At 39.9% G+C, this 13,838-nt stretch overlaps 1 protein-coding gene across 1 annotated transcript in view; it reads left to right on the forward strand.

Moving 5' to 3' along the window:
* The window catches only part of CACNA2D3 (calcium voltage-gated channel auxiliary subunit alpha2delta 3), a 1,201,789-nt gene that overhangs the window by 576,428 nt on the left and 611,523 nt on the right, over window positions 1-13,838 (forward strand). The gene's annotated exons all lie outside the window — the stretch shown is intronic.

Raw genomic sequence — 13,838 nt, forward strand, 5'->3', positions numbered from 1 at the left:
TGGTATCCTACCCTGTTTTCATAAGATCCATATCTTTCATTGGTAATAGTAAATGCAAAGTAGGTACTGGGAACCCATTTTTTCCTATGTGTTAGAAAGGTTTCTCTGATATCTATGTATAGAGAATATAATTATACACAGAGTTTGGCACGATCTTCAGTAAATGAGATGCAGATAATCCTCTAAAAGAACCTGATAATGGTACCTGTGGGCTTCCATGATGATTTCAAGTTGCCGATCCTTCGTCTGATGCTTCCGTGCGCAATCCTAGTCAGTCAGCTTACCAGCTCTCTTATCAGCGGGACCAGGTGCGGTAGAGCAGCCACCAGCCGGGGCAGTCTCCCGTCCCTCTCCCAGAAAAAAACCATCAACGGACCTACAGCAAGTATACCAGCTACTGAATTTAAGCCTGAAGGGTTAGGATTGCACACAGAAGCATCAGACGAAGAATCGGCAAATTGAAATCATCACGGAGGCCCACAGGTAACATTATCAGGTTCTTTTAGAGGATTATCTGCATCTCATTTCCTGAAGAGCGTGCCGAACTGTGTGTATAATTACATTCTCTATACATAAATATCAGAGAAACCATTCTAACACATAGGAAAATATCGGTTCCCAGTGCCTACTTTGCATTTACTTTTATCAATGAAAGATATGAAACCAGGGTAGGATACCAACGAATCCCCACACAGGAGCATTGGTGGCATCCAAGCACTTTAGGTAGCATACTCTACAGGTATACAACTTATAATAATGTAATCTAATTTTCTTTCTCCCGTCCATCTACCTTTTATTTTTGTGTTTCAGTCATCCCGAACCAATCAGCAAAAAGGTCTCATACCTCATATCTGGTCATGATTGTGCACAGAAATACAACATCTAATAAATACATTTTATTTTTCATCTAAGTGTTATTCCTATTTATATGCGCCAGCTTATACATTAATACTTTGATTTGTCATATTTGTATGCTTAGCAAGGCACCATACTATACCAGGCTGCACCATAGGCACCTATCACTCACAGACCCATTAGAACGTTTGTGTTTCCATATTTTTTTTGTTTAAAAATAAACATACTTGGTCTCGCCGTCGGCATAAATGTCCAAACTATTTAAATATAACCACACAGTCAATCATGTAAATATAACAAAAATACCAAAACACCAATAAAAAAAAGTGATCATAAAGTTTCACTGCGTAAAAAGGAATTCCACAAAAAGTAGCATGATAGAGTTTTTTTTTTAAAACTTTTTCTCCACAAATAATTTTTTACTGCTTCACCGTAGATTTGATGTTAGAATGAGTGATGTCATTAAACAAGCCCTCATATGGGTCTGTAGGTGTGAAATTCGAAAGTATTAGGCTATGTTCACACGCCAGCATTTTCATGCATAGTTTGGCATTGGAATTCTGCACAGGGATTCCACTGCAGCAGAGTCCCATTGAATCCAATAAGATTCTGCTGTGCTATGCACAGGGTAGAATTTCCGCATGTTTCTGGTGTGGACATTTTTATTCCTGTGTCCGTAGAAAGAATGAACCTGATCATTCTTTCTTCAGACTCCCCACAGAATGTATAGCTGTCTATATATTGAGTCAGTCAGTGAGTAGTTGCAGTCAGTACTTGTGACGAGTGACCCTCTTGACATCGCGCAATGAGGAGTGGAGCAGAAGAACATTAGAAGATGTCAGGATAGCTTGAGTCTGGACTCTGGCATAAATCCTACAGTGGGCACCAGGATATTAACTAAATTACCGATCATGTTAGATTCAGTGCTCCACTGCTTCTCCAGCCCAGCCATAGCAGTAGGTCCTGACCCCGGACTGGAGGAGAAATGGAGCACCAAAGCAGCAGGGCAGTGTTGCTGGGATGTTGGGGGCAGTATGTTTGTGGGGGTTGCCTACCTACTACTACACAAAGATGCATTGAGAAGAGGGGGCCTACAACTATACATAGGGCAGTATAGTGGCCCACAACTATATATGGGGCAATATTGGGGCCTACAACTTTATATGAGGAAAGTATAGAAGCCTACAACTATATATATGTGGACAGTATGGGGGACTACAACTTTATATGAGGAAAGTATGAGGGCCAACAACTTAATATAACTCTGTACCATTTTTGCCATCCCATTTTTTGTCTTAAAGGGGTACTCTACCCTTAGACATCTTATCCCCTATTCAAGGATAGGGGATAAGATGTCTGATTGTGGGGGTCCCACCGCTGGGGACCCCCGCAATCTCTCCTACAGTCCCTAGTCATCTGCAGCACTTAGCCGAAACTTGTTCCGTGCCTGATGACTCTGGATTCAGGGGCCGGGGGTTCATGACGTGATATCACACCCCACCCCTTTAATGCAAGTCTATGGGAGGGGGCGTGATGGTTGTCACACCCCCTCCCATAGACTTGTATTAAAGGGTGGGGTGTAATGTCAAGAGGGGGCCGGGCCGTGACGTCACGGACCTCCAGCCTCTATATTGTGAGTAATCGGGCACGGAGCAAGCTTTGGCTCCGTGCTGCAGATGACTAGGGGCTGCAGGAAAGATTGCAGGGGTCCCCAGCAGCGGTACCCCCGGGATCAGACATCATATCCCCTATCCTTGGATAGGGAATAAGATGTCTAGGGGCAAGAGTACCTCTTTAAGGAAATATTGTTTACAATTTTGGTATTCAAATGTTGGTGAGTAAGCATGCCCCAAGGGCAGAAATAGGATGGGTTTAGAGAGTGTTTAGAGCAATATCTGGATATACTATAGAAAAACAAATTACTTAATTATTCAACAATATTATCAAAATTCCTATATTAACCCATAGACATAATAACAGGATGTCAAGTAATGTATCATTGATAACTTTGTTAAGAAAATATTTTTGAATAAATTCTTGCTCTACTCTAGTTTTCCATTCATAATAGAGCTTTAAATGGGTACTCCAGTGGAAAACATCAACTGGTGCCATAAAGTTAAAAATATTTGTAAATTACTTATTTTAAAAATCCTAATCCTTTCAGTAATTATCAGCTGCTGTATGCTCCAGAGGAAGTTCCTTTCTTTTGGAATTTATTTTCTGTCTGACCACAGTGCTCTCTGTTGACACCTCTGTCCATGTCAGGAACTGTCCAGAGTAGGAGCAAATCCCACTAGCAAACCTCTCCTGCTCTGGACAGTTCCTGACATGGACAGAGGTGTCAGGAGAGAGCACTGTGGTCAGACAGAAAATAAGTTTAAAAAAAAAGAACTTCCTCTGTAGTATACAGCAGATGATAAGTACTGGAAGGATTAAGATTTTTTAATGGAAGTAATTACAAATCTTTAACTTTCTAGCACCAGTTGATTAAATGGTTTCCACTGAAGTACCCCTTTTTCAGATACCAACAAATCCTGATGGACTGTTTCCACAGAACATGGTCCACCTTGTTTCTATTTTGAGTTGTCGATTAATGCCTGTGTGACCAGGGCCTTAGCTTGTATGCTCAGCTCTACATGTGGAGATAATCATGGGTTAAACTGCAGTATTTAATAATTTTTTTTCTATATTTCTCTGTAAATCTCCAGTCTTTGATACATCTGAAAAACAAATTCCCTATTGTGTAACTTGCGAGCGCATTGAAAGCCTGGGGATGTGTGTGTATTTTTTTTATCTTAAGTAACTTGACCTGACATTGACTGCGCATCTTGCCAGTGAATTGCCCATCAATTGTGACATAATGTCCCTATCTCCCAACAACAGATGGATTTTTCTGTGTCACTCTAATTGATAAGGAAAAGACAGATTTTTTTTTCTTCGAGTTGTCTTATCTTTTATTTTTCTGTGTATCTTTTTTTTTGAACATGAGATGAAGTTGTTTGACAAAGAGTGAATAAAAATACTACATGTTCTTTTGGGATAGATTGGGCAGAACAGAAGGAATTCATGATTGAAATTGCCCAAAAAGAAATTATCTATACCGTGTAATTGATTTACTTTATATATTTATAATTCTATCTCATATTTTTAGAATTCATTGTAGGAATACATCATTTATGGTATGAAATCAAATGTATATCTTAACCCCTTAAGGATTCAGCCCATTTGGGCCTTAAGGACTCGGACAATTTTATTTTAACGTTTTCGTTTTTTTCTCCTCGCCTTAACCCCTTAAGGACTGAGCCCTTTTTTCACCTTAAGGACTCGGCCATTTTTTGCAAATCTGACCACTGTCACTTTAAACATTAATAACTCTGGAATGCTTTTAGTTATCATTCTGATTCCGAGATTGTTTTTTCGTGACATATTCTACTTTAACGTAGTGGTAAAATTTTTTGGTAACTTGCATCCTTTCTTGGTGAAAAATCCCAAAATTTGATGAAAAATTTGAAAATTTTGCATTTTTCTAACTTTGAAGCTCTCTGCTTGTAAGGAAAATGGATATTCCAAATATTTTTTTTATTCACATATACAATATGTCTACTTTATATTTGCATCATAAAATTGATGAGTTTTTACTTTTGGAAGACACCAGAGGGCTTCAAAGTTCCGCAGTAATTTTCCAATTTTTCACAAAATTTTGAAACTCGCTTTTTTCAGGGACCAGTTCAGGTTTGAAGTGGATTTGAAGGGTCTTCATATTAGAAATACCCCATAAATGACCCCATTATAAAAACTGCACCCCCAAAAGTATTCAAAATGACATTCAATAAGCGTTTTAACCCTTTAGTTGTTTCACAGGAATAGCAGCAAAGTGAAGGAGAAAATTCACAATCTTCATTTTTTACACTCGCATGTTCTTGTAGACCCAATTTTTGAATTTTTGCAAGGGGAAAAAAGGAGAAAATTTTTACTTGTATTTGAAACCCAATTTCTCTCGAGTAAGCACATACCTCATATGTCTATGTAAAGTGTTCGCTGGGCGCAGTAGAGGGCTCAGAAGGGAAGGAGCGTCAAATGGTTTTTGGGGGGCATGTCACCTTTAGGAAGCCCCTATGGTGCCAGAACAGCAAAAAAAAACACATGGCATACCATTTTGGAAACTAGACCCCTCGGGGAACGTAACAAGGGGTAATGTGAACCTTAATACCCCACAGGTGATTCACGACTTTTGCATATGTAAAAAAAATATATATATTTTTTACCTAAAATGCTTGGTTTCCCTAAAGTTTTACATTTTTAAAAAGGGTAATAGCAGAAAATACCCCCCAAAATTTGAATCCCAATTTCTTCCGATTCAGAAAACACCCCATATGGGGGTGAAAAGTGCTCTGCTGGCGCACTACAGGTCTCAGAAGAGAAGGAGTCACATTTGGCTTTTTTGAAGGAAATTTTGCTCTGGGGGCATGCCGCATTTAGGAAGCCCCTATGGTGCCAGGACAGCAAAAAAAAAACACATGGCATACCATTTTGGAAACTAGACCCCTCGGGGAACGTAACAAGGGGTAAAGTGAACCTTAATACCCTACAGGTGTTTCACGACTTTTGCATATGTAAAAAAAATTTTAAAAAATTTACCTAAAATGCTTGGTTTCCCAAAAAATTTACATTTATACAAAGGGTTAAAGCAGAAAATACCCCCCAAAATTTGAAGCCCAATTTCTCCCGATTCAGAAAACACCCCATATGGGAGTGAAAAGTGCTCTGTTGGCGCACTACAGGTCTCAGAAGAGAAGGAGTCACATTTGGCTTTTTGAAAGCAAATTTTGCTCTGGGGGCATGCCGCATTTAGGAAGCCCCTATGGTGCCAGGACCGCAAAAAAAAACCACATGGCATACCATTTTGGAAACTAGAGCCCTCGGGGAATGTAACAAGGGGTTAAGTGAACCTTAATACCCCACAGGCGTTTCACGACTATTGCATATGTAAAAAAAAATAATAATAATTTTTACCTAAAATGCTTCTTTTCCCAAAAACTTTACATTTTTAAAAAGGGTAAAAGCAGAAAATACCCCCCAAAATTTGAAGCCCAATTTCTCCCGAGTACGGCGATACCCCATATGTGACCCTTAACTGTTGCCTTGAAATACGGCAGGGCTCCAAAGTGAGAGCGCCATGCACATTTGAGGCCTAAATTAGGGATTGCATAGGGGTGGACATAGGGGTATTATACGCCAGTGATTCCCAAACAGGGTGCCTCCAGCTGTTGCAAAACTCCCAGCATGCCTGGACAGTCAACGGCTGTCCGACAATACTGGGAGTTGTTGTTTTGCAACAGCTGGAGGCTCCGTTTTGGAAACCGTGGCGTACCAGACATTTTTCATTTTTATTGGGGAGGGGGGCTGTGTAGGGGTATGTGTATATGTAGTGTTTTTTACTTTTTATTTTATGTTTTGGTAGTGTAGTGTTTTTAGGGTACAGTCGCATGGGCAGGGGTTCACAGTAGTTTCTCGCTGGCAGTTTGAGCTGTTGCAGAAAATTTGCTGCAGCTCAAACTTGCAGCCCGATACTTACTGTAAGCCTCCGCCCATGTGAGTGTACCCTGTACGTTCACATTGGGGGGGACATCCAGCTGTTGCAAAACTACAACTCCCAGCATGCGCTAAGAGACTGTACATGCTGAGAGTTTTAGTTTTGCAACAGCTGTAGGCACACTGGTTATGTATCACGGAGTTTGTGACCTTACTCAGTGTTTCAAAACCAGTGTGCCTCCAGCTGTTGCAAAACTACAACTCCCAGCATGTACGGTGCATGGTGTAAGGTGACTGCTGGGAGTTGTAGTTTGCAACAGCTGGAGGCACACCGGTCGTGAAACACTGAGTTAGGTAAAAAAAACTCTAAGTTTCACAACCAGTGTGCCTTCAGCTGTTGCAAAACTACAACTCTCAGCAGTTACCGACAGCCAACGGGCATGCTGGGAGTTGTAGTTATGCAACAGCTGAAGGTACACTTTTCCATAGAAAAAATGTGCCTCCAGCTGTTGCAAAACCATAAGTCCCAGCATGCCCATAAGGGAATGCTGGGAGTTGTGGTGGTCTGCCTCCTGCTGTTGCATAACTACAGCTCCCAGCATGCCCTTTTTGTTTCTAAGCAACAGCAGGAGGCTGTCACTCACCTCCTGCTGCTGCTCCATCGCAGGACTGACCCTCGCCGCCGCCGTCGCTCCTGGGGCCCCGATCCCAACATGGACGCCGGGGATCGGGGTCCCCAGCACCCGGGGTCGTCTTCCCGCACCCGCTCACGCCCTCCGGAAGAGGGGCGGAGCGGGTGCGGGAGTGACGCCCGCAGCAGGCGCCCTGATTGGTCGGCTGACGAATCAGGGCGATCGTGAGGTGGCACCAGTGCCACCTCACCCCTGCAGGCTCTGGCTGTTCGGGGCCGTCAGAGACGGCCTCGAACAGCCAGTTATTCCGGGTCACTGGAGACCCGATTGACCCGGAATCGCCGCAGATCGCTGGATTGAATTGTCCAGCGATCTGCGGCGATCGCCGACATGGGGGGGCATAATGACCCCCCCTGGGCAATATGCGGGGATGCCTGCTGAACAATTTCAGCAGGCATCCGGCTCCGGTCCCCAACCGGCTAGCGATGGGGACCGGAATTCCCACGGGCGTATGGATACGCCCTGCGTCCTTAAGGACTCGGGATGCAGGGCGTATCCATACGCCCTGCGTCCTTAAGAGGTTAAAAAAATCATAACTCTTTTATATTTTCATCCACAGATTAGTATGAGGGCTTGTTTTTTGCGTGGCTTTAAAAAAAAAATCATAACTCTTTTATATTTTCATCCACAGACTGGCTTGTTTTTTTGCGTGACCAGCTGTCCGTTGTAATTCCATCACTCACTTTACCATAAAATGTATGGCGCAAACAAAAAAATACTATTTGTGTGGGGAAATTAAAAAGAAAACCACAATTTTGCTAATTCTGGAAGGTTTAGTTTTCACGCCGTACAATTTACGGTAAAAATGACATGTGTTCTTTATCCTTTGGGTCAATACAATTAAAATGATACCAATGATAATATACTTTTCTATTACTGTTGTGCTTAAAAAAAATCGCAAACTGTTTAACCAAATTAGTACGTTTAAAATCACCTTAATTTGAAGACCTTTAACTTTTTTATTTTTCCATATAAGCGGCGGTATGAGGGCTCATTTTTTGCACCCTGATCTGTACTTTTTATTGATACCATATTTACTTATATAAAACTTTTAATACTTTTTTTATGATTTTTTTTGGGAATAAAATGCAAAAGCAGCTATTTTGGATATTTTTTTTTTACGTTCACGGTATAATTAACAATTTATTTTAATAGTTGGGATATTTACTCAAGCGGCAATACCAAATATGTATATAAAATATGTTTTTTTACACTTTTTGGGGGTGAAATAGGGAAAATGAGACAATTTACGTTTTTATTGGAGGAGGTTTTTTTTCACTTTTTTCACTTTTATTTTTACACTTTAATAGTCCTCATAGTGGACTATTTATAGCAATCATTCGGTTGCTAATACTGTTCAGTGCTATGTATAGGACATAGCACTGCTCAGTATAATCGGTCATCTTCTGCTCTGGTCTGCTCAATCGCAGACCAGAGCAGAAGACCCCGGAAGACGGCCGTAGCAAGGTGAGGGGACCTCCGGCCGCCATGCTGGATGATCAAATCGCTGCGGCAGCGCTGCGGGCGATCCGACAATCCATGTAAAGTACCGCGATGCTGCAGATGCCATGATCTGTATTGATCACGGCATCTGAGGGGTTAATGGCGGACATCAGTGGGATCGTGGATGTCTGCCATTACAGGTGGGTCCCTGGCTGCTATAAGCAGCCGGGACCTGCCGCGAAGCTCACGGTTATGCATAGGACGTAAATGTATGTCCTGGTGCGTTAAGTAACAGCTCACCAGGACGTACGTTTACGTCCTGCGTCATTAAAGGGTCAAGAAAGACAAAAGTTAGAAAAGCATAGATATATGGGGAAAAAAAACAAAATGGCATCTCAAAGTATCCATGCTTAAGGAGGCACAGGTGCCATTTATTGCAATTTATTGCATATTCAATTAGTGACTACATTCAGGTAATTTCCTTTTTTTTTTGTTTACTAAAAGGCACACATCTCTGTGTGAATTTACCCTTATGTAAATACTTCATGCTGCTCTAATTTTCACTACGTGGTTATATTATTTAGTATATTAGCACTCTAATACTTGCCCAGGTAAAGGTCAACTGATCATAAAAAGATTTTCCATAGTTAGACTTTATTAAAAAAAATATATAAAAATAAACTGGAGAAAAAGCCATGGCTGTAAAATAGGTATACATTTTTTTTTAATCTAATGAAATTTTATATGAAATTCTATAGAAAGTGACCATTAAATGACACATTGTTATAAAAAAAAAAAAAAAATCTGCCATAAGGTTAAATATGGAACTCTGGATGATCTTTTTATATGTGTACATATGATGGCTCAATTTCAATAGACTTTCAAATAACACATTGTCACATTAATGGATTGAATTTTTTTATTTTTAACAATTTTAATGCTGTGTTTTTTATTTTTTATTTTTTTTATTTTACAGTTTATAAACATAACCAAACTATGTAAAGCCTTCCATGATCAGTTGACGTACTTAGGTCCCTGGACAAATAGCAGAGTACCTAAATAATAAGACCATACAGTTCAAATTTTCCCCACGCTTTTCAGTCTGAGAAAAAACACTGCAATAAATGGCACCAATGCCTCTCTGAGCATGGATGTGTTGGCACCTCATTTTGTACAAGTCGTAGTGTGAATGCGCCCTAAAACTGACTGACACTAACTCATAATGTAAATACCCAACTTTGGTATACAGTGTCAACACATAAAAGTTGTGTAAATTGGCCAGATAATACCGCAGTCAATGTCATGATAAAACATAGTGAGGAACGAGGCATGAAGAAGAATACAGCAAGTTGTATATGATGGTGAAAAGGCAGGAGAAGTGAAGCCCTCAAGGTAATTGACCTTTCTGCAAACCTTGTGTGATAATGAATATTCTCTATATTTGAGACTTTAACAGTAGTTTCTTCATACAATATGTATTCCTGTTTAATTCTGACTGTGTGAATCTGCTGTTCTGCTATCCAAACAGCCCTAGTCATACAGGTAGAAAAAAATGTACATTAATGTGAGCACCACAACCCCTTCATGTTTACAAAACACAGCATGTGTGGCTGTGCCTGGTTTTAATCATACTTGCCGGTAACTTGATGTCAGAACTAGACTTCACCTATAGCAGTTACCTTTCCTAGGTCCCAGCTGTTGCTTCCAGTCCTCAGATACCCCTAGGACTTACAGAAGAGCCAAAGAGTATGTATGCAAAGACAGTTATAAGAAAAATGAATAAAGCACTTATCAATACTGGCAGGTAAAATAACACAAATAGATGACAGCAATAGATAACTGGACATGATGAAATGGAAGATGACATAAACAAATGATGATAATGATAGTGATGGATGAGGCAAAAGGTGACTTACAGGGACAAATATGCAAATGCACAACTTTAATAACTTCAACTTAACTTTCCCTAGCAGTAAAAACAAGCAGGCATCAGGACCCAGAGATAAATAGAAAGGAAGCACCAAACTAAATAGTAAACTAAGATTCAAAACAGCAACTGTAACATACAAACAAAAGGGAAAACCAAGAACTGTCTGGAGTATCCATGAAGAAGAGTAGAAAATGGCAATAGAAGCACAAAAAAACCCACAGAAACAGAATCATATAATTTACATCAACAAAGAACTACATAGACCAGAAATTTTTAAAGAGAGGTCAGGAACCAGTCAGTAACTTCACTGTAATCTATCTAGGATGGGCAGTAAAGATTAGCTGATCCAGAGTACTGGATCAGCTGGAAGACAATAGCATAAAAACTGCTCCAAACATAGAAATATAGAAACATAGAATGTGTCGACAGATAAGAACCATTTGGCCCATCTAGCCTGCCCAATAATCTGAATCCTATCAATAGTCCCTGGCCCTATCTTATATGAAGGATAGCCTTATGCCTATCCCATGCATGCTTAAACTCCTTCCACTGCATCCACTACTCTCTCAGTAAAGTAATACTTCCTTCTGTTACTTTTAAATCTTTGCCCCTCTAATATAACCTTTGTTTCTGTAATATCAGGAAGTATTACTTTACTGTTTAATAGACAGGAAATTAGATTGCACTTTATCAAATAAACACTTGCTGTGAGGTTCATCCATAGATTACAGCTGATTGTTGGGTTTCCCATCAACTGGACATCCTGTGGTCAACGTGTTATCAGAGGAGACCCAAGTAAAGCACTCGGACTTCCTCTGCGCTCCCATAGAAATGAGTATAGGCCGTCTACTGCACGCACTCCTCATTGAGTGCAGGGGTCCCATTACAGAGATCGCTGGAGTCCCGACGGTCCGACCCCCACGATTAGCTACTTATCCCCTATCCTGTGGATAGAGAATAAATTAGTTTTAGCTGGACAATCCCTTAAACTTTTTGTCCAACATGGATAAACCTTTAGTCAGTATTTTACAAACAGTGTGCCGCAAGCAGTTGCACAACTTTGGCTGTCCTGGCATGCTGAAAGTTGTGGTTTTGAAAGCTTTAGGCACAATGTTTGAAAAACACTATTCTCAACTGTCTCCAGTAATTACAGTATAACATTCTAATTTAGAATATAAATGGGTAATACATCACCTTTTTTAACTCAAATCAAAATATTTTTCTGTTTAGTTGTTAATTGACTGGTGCTTCAGTGCAATAATCCCCCCCCCCCCCCCCCTGGCCTGCTTGCTTCTGATAACATGCACGCAGGACCCCAGTCACAGACCTGTGTTATTGATGGCGCTCCTGGGACAGCTGAACTCTCCTGTGAGGTAACGTGGGGGAGTCAGGCCCGGTCACTGAAGATATCTTCACTCTGTAAGTGCCCTTGTATGTAAGGGAAGGGGGGCAGTGTTTGTATTATATAATATATTTATACACACACACCAGTGTTTTCCAGAGTGCCTCCATCTGCAAAACTACAGTTGGCCATGCTGAGAGTTGTAGTTTTACAACAGCTGGAGGCACCCTGGTTGGGAAATGCTGATGTGTGTGTGTATATATACACATACATGTACATACTGTATATATATATATATATATATATATATATATATATATATATACACACAGTGTGTGTGTGGAGATATATATGTGTATGTATGTATATATTTACACACATCAGCATTTCCCAATGTAGTTTCTCAAAGAAATTCAGGATTTCTTTACCACTCTGTGCTTCCAAGCAGATATTCACAACAATGGTGCAGCATTCCAATGCAAAAAAATGTGCATTTATTTTCTCATGTCACACAAAAACAGCAAAGTTTCAGCTCCACAATGGAGCCTTTTTCAAGCATGATTGAAAAAGGCTCCATTGAGGAGCTGAAACATTGCTGTTTTTCGTGTGACATGAGAAAATAAATTCACGTTTTTTGCACTGGAATGCTGCGCCATTGTTGTGAATATATATATATAATTTTTATTTTATTTTTTTATTTTTTGTATGGTGGTATTGTTCTGTTCTGGTATGGTGGTGTTATCCAGTCATTGTATGGCAGTATTGTTCTGTTCTGGTATGGCGGTGTTATTCAATCATTGTATGGCGGTATTGTTCTGTTCTGGCATGCTGTTGTTTTTCAGTCATGGTATAGTGGTATTGTTCTTTTCTGGTATAAGTGTTATTCAACCATTGTATATATGTATGTATGTATGTATGTATGTTGTTCACAAAAAATAGCAAATTTTTGGTCTCTTTTAAAACCATAAAAAAATTAATAAAAAGCGATCAAAAGGTTTGGTCAAAACAAAAAGTGGTACCAATAAAAACATCAGATCACGGCACAAAAAATGAGCCCTCATACCACCCCGTACCCATAAAAATAAAAAAAAGTTATAGGGGTCAGAAGATGACAATTTTAAACGTATACATTTTCCTCCATGTAGTTATGATTTTTTTCAGAAGTAATACAAAATCAAACCTATACAAGTAGGGTATCATTTTAACCGTATGGACCTACAGAATAAATATAACATGTCATTTTTACCGAAAAATGTACTGCGTAGAAACGGAAGTCGCTAAAATAACAAAATGGCATTTTTTTCAATTTTAACGCACAATGATTTTTTGCCTGTTTCGCCGTAAATTTCTGAGTAAAATTACTGATGTCATTACAAAGTAGAATTGGTGGCACAAAAAAAAAAGCCATTGTATGGATTTTTAGGTGGATTTTTTTTAAAGGTAAGGAGGGAAAAACTAAAGTGCAAAAACAGAAAAACGCTCTGTCCTTAAGGGGTTAAGAGTAATAAATGGGTCCATTCCTTCTGTCATTTACATTGTGGCTGCTGCCATTGACAACTGGGGCTGGTATGCAGTAATTTCCAGGGCTGGTTTTTATCCCCAGTCCGGCCCTGCTTCCAGAGGGCGGTGGGAGATTTGCAGCGCTGACCAGGTCAGCACCGCAAATCTCCCACCGCCCTCTGGAAGTCAGCACTTTAATATACATAGTGGCATGTAAAAAAAAAATGAACAAAAATGCTGAATATTTCTGATTATATAATATTATTAAAGTGTAACTGTCATTTGCAAAAAATGTTTTATATAATATAGATAGTAACATTCACTCTATGTACATTTGTAATATACATTGGCTGAAAATGTGTATATTTTTTGATTGCAAAATGCTGTCTTGTCCCTGCAGCTATTGCCTGTGTGTCTCTATATGGAGACAAAATACAGGAAGTGTGGCTGGAGCCAGCAGAGCTCTGTGCACTGAGGACAAGCAGGGCTATGTGCAGGCTCCTGACTTTGTCAATCAGCCTGCTGTGTGAGCTGGTAGAGTGTC

This window comes from Hyla sarda, chromosome 6, assembly GCF_029499605.1.
Source record: "Hyla sarda isolate aHylSar1 chromosome 6, aHylSar1.hap1, whole genome shotgun sequence".
In the NCBI taxonomy this organism is placed as follows: domain Eukaryota; kingdom Metazoa; phylum Chordata; class Amphibia; order Anura; family Hylidae; genus Hyla; species Hyla sarda.